The sequence below is a fragment of the Geospiza fortis genome, unplaced genomic scaffold, assembly GCF_000277835.1.
Source record: "Geospiza fortis unplaced genomic scaffold, GeoFor_1.0 scaffold293, whole genome shotgun sequence".
Taxonomy (NCBI): domain Eukaryota; kingdom Metazoa; phylum Chordata; class Aves; order Passeriformes; family Thraupidae; genus Geospiza; species Geospiza fortis.
Window position 1 is genome coordinate 46,077 of NW_005054723.1, and position 4,160 is coordinate 50,236.

The following is a 4,160-nucleotide window of genomic DNA, read 5'->3' on the forward strand; positions in this document are numbered from 1 at the left end:
GATCCCTAAGAGTCTGTCCAGCATACTGGACCCTCTGTTCCCCTCAGAAGGGAGTCACCTACAACTATAACCCATCTTTTTTTCCTTGTGGAGGTGGTTGTGATACAGGCGGTAGGCTTTTTTAACCTTGGCAATACCTCTGGTGGAGATGGACAATTGTCCACATTGTCCACAGACTGGCCTTTCACATCCAGAGCCTCATACCTATTGTACAGAGGCACCTGGGTGTTGCAGTCCATGGTGGTGGTGGACGCAACCTTCCCTGAGAGCGTCTTGTGCCAGCGGGTAGGAGCCACGAGGGCACCAGTGTAGGAGCGTCGGGGGGTAGGACGGTCGGGACGAACGGAGACGAGAGATCTCTGAAGCCAGGTCGTGGAACTTGCGGTTTATTGCAAAGGGCGTGGGTGCAGGGGCCCTGCTTGGAGCTGCCAGCTGCAGCTTGGAGCAGGCCCGAGAGAAGAGAGGGGTAGAGAGGATGAGAGGGTAACAGAGTAAGAGGGTAAGAGCGTAAGGGAGCAAAGGGTAAGAGGATGAGAGGGTAAGAGCGTAAGGGAGCAAAAGGGTAAGAGGATGAAAGGGTAAGAGAGTAAGGGAATAAAAAGGTAAGAGAGTAAAAGGGTAAGAGAGCGAGGTTCCCGTTACAATACAATAAATCTTCTGTGTTGAATATTCTAATTCTCACTAACCAATCTAGTACAATATACAAATCCTATAGCATTTACATACAGCCTATAAGAATTATTACATTACCATACTGTGTTACATTTTAAACCCAAAAAACTACTCTTTGGACCCCTTCTGCCAAGCTAGTAGGGTCTGTTCTGACCCTTGGACCTGTCTGTAAGCAGAGGGTATTGTTTCATCAAAAGGGGATTACCTTCAGTCTGGCCACACCATTGTTTTCCAGTTGTTCAGTAACTAAGGTATCTCAAAGCTTGCTTTCATTTCAATCTCGCTTATAGTTTCTATATTCTCAAAATCTTTTGCCAGACAATCATATTTATAAGGCTTTCCTGTTTCATCTTCCCCAACACACCAGCACACGCACACACACATGTAGCAGCTCGGCAGTGAAGACATGGCAGGGTCCAGGCATGGAGTTCCAATGTGCTTTATTTCAGGCGACGCTGAAGGGGTCCAGGAGCCAAAGACAAAGGAGGGTGCAGGGTATAATTAAAGGAAAAGAGGGCATGGAGAAGAGTATCAGGGATCCAATGGTCTGAGGGCTCAGGGGCAGTACACTGGGAAGGGACCAATAGGGAATACCGGGGTGGATAGGTGGGGTTACAGACACCAATGGGATTACAGGTGTTGTAGTGTGTTTTTATGTTTTATAATGGTTTTGTCTTTGTATCCCCTTATTTTCCCCAAATGGTTTACCCCAGATTGTATCCCCTCCCTCTACCTGTGTAATCCCTTTCCTTTGCTGATATCATCCTCAAATCCCCACCCTGGCTCTCAGTCAGTCACTCAGCATCCCATCCCCTCCACCTAGAACTTTTGGTCCAGGACGTTGAGTGATTAGCCAGAGGCTAGGGGTCAACCCCCCAAGTGTTTCTCCATACGCTGTCCTAAATGTCCATGTCCCAGTATCCATACCTTAATTTTTCTTATTGGTTAGTAAAATGTTATCTACTTTAGGTTTCCACCTCCCTTTAAATGAATGTAACCTTGGCACCTCTCCCGGGGCTCTCAGCAGGAGGCCCCCTGAGGTTGTAGGGGCTCTGGTCACCGTCTCGGGGCTGGACAGGGTTCCCTCAATGGCACTCAGAGGGACTCAGTGGCACTCAGAGAACAACAGGGAGCGGAGAACTTACTAGAGTTTGAACATATAAGGGTAAAAGGGGTAGGGAAGGCCAATGGGACAATGGGGAGGACAGAAGTGGGACAAATTAACATAGTGCTGCAGAGCACCGTGGGAGAAGCTTCTTTCCTCACCCTGAGCTGTGAGGAATGCCCAGAGCCTAAGGTGCATCTCTCCAGGGCATTGCTGTTGCCCTCTCCCCAGTAGGCTCCTGGGCTTCCATACCTGGGAGGGTGAAGGTGGGCAAGGAGGGGGCTCACCTGCCACCCTGAGCATGGACTTCCCTCCATTCACTCCTTTTCTTTAAGCTGCTGCCTTCAGCGTGATGGGAGGAGGATACAGGATCCCCTTGATCTTGGTTTTTGTTTTCCTGGTGGCTGTTCCTGTTTCTGTCTCAGGAAGGACAGAACATGGTTCCACCAGTTTTTTTCTCAGACTGATCTGAGCAAACAGATTGCAGTTTCATTTCCAAGTTGCCGGTATATGGGACACCATCCCTTTCAAGAAGGGCTCACACTTAGCAATTTTTCATTCCTAGGACTATCATTGCAGACAAGAAAAAAGATTCCGAGCAAAGGGAAAAAGTTAGCTTCTTCCCCTTAGCAGATGTGGTGACTGTGACTCATGAGTACCAGATGGAGGTTGTCACCACAGCATCAATTATTGGGATATGAAACTGAAACTTTTGTAAAGTTCCGAGCTATTTTATGAGGATTTTCCTGATGCTAAAATCAGTTCAGGGTGGATCCAATTTCCCATCACACCTGGCCATTTAGAGGGTGGAGTTGACAAGGGACTGGGTTTATAAAATCCCTCAAATCTTACATTAGTTCTGCTCTTCTCTTCCTCAGTTCTTCCACTTGTAACTCATATCCTAGTGATTTATTTTCTTTTTAAAGAAAAGAGCTCTAGCTTTCCTAGAGAACTAAAAAAAGCAGACATTTAAGTGCAGCCAATTAACTTTTGTTTTAAAAAAGAAAACCCAAAACTTTTATGATTGCAGAGATAAATTGAAAGGTCAGAGTAGAATGCAAACTGACTCAGTACTGGTTGTCCAAATGTGCACACAGAGAGCTTTGGTGCCTGTGCCACTGCCCTGAGCACAGTTAGAACTGGACAAAATTTGTTAGGCTTTGCTGCTGCTGCTCAGAATTACTGAAACCACAGAACGAGGTCATTTTTGTGCTGGCTGTAACAAAGCTCTGAGAAGCACATTAAAGTTACTAACTGGGAAGCAGTTCTGTCTTAGGGTACTGGAGAGATTCTTCCTTCTTCTCAGATTGGGGGAGCAGTAACGTAGCATTAGATCTTCACTTGCAAATGGATGAATTCAGTCTCTACATTGTGACCTGTCCCTGCCCCAAGGCTCAATTCTTTTGAACCACTAGAAGAAAAAAAATTACATAAACACACCAAAATAGTTTTCTCTCCCTCCTGCTCATGGATGACAACATCCACAGGATGACAGATGGTAATATCTGCCTACGACCGCAGTCAGCCTGACATAGTATCTTCTAGAGCATTTGAACCACACCACACACCTTTATCTATTCCTTCTGAAGGACCCCAATACAGCTCATCAGAGGACAGTGTCTAGCAATAAGACAGCTGTCCCATGAGTCCTGCCTAATTTATTGAAGAAAAGAAGCATGGATAAGTACTAAGTATCAAGGGGTCCCTTCCTTTCCAGACGTAAAACTGACAACTTCTTGCAACTCCTAATACCCCCCCAGAAGAGGCTCAAAGCACTAATGTCACAGACACATTTTATGAAAAATGCTTTCGTTAGGATTTTTTCTCCTGAGAAGCTGAGAGGCCTCAGGAACAAAATGTAAACAATAATTATCTGCTGCTGTGGAATGCAACAGGTGCATCTTTGATTGGTCTCATGTGGTTGTTACTAATTATTGGCCAATCACAGTCCAGCTGTCTCGGACTGTCTGAGAGTCACAAGATTTTATTATCATTCCATTCCCTTCCTTTCCTTGCTAGCCTTCTGTCGTGGGTTTACAGGAAATAGGTTTTCTGGGAATGGAGTGGCCAGAGGCCAATAGGTGTTCAGATTCTGAAATTGGCACCTGTTTTGACCATTGAGGTATTTGGATACGCCTCTGAGAACACAGGGGTTAAAAGCAGAGCTTTCCCTTGGGACTTCCTCTTTGGGTTCCGGCTGGGGAACTGGACAGACCTCTTCCCCCGTCCAGCTCTGCCGGCTGGGTGGGGGAGGGGAAGGCCTTCAGGTGAGCCGAGTTTCGGACAGAGAGGGGGTTGAAGGCCCCTCAAGATGGAAGGGTGGTGGGGGCACCAGGAGGCATTGGGAAGCTCTCTCAGGAGAGACAGAGAGAGAAGCCCCGAG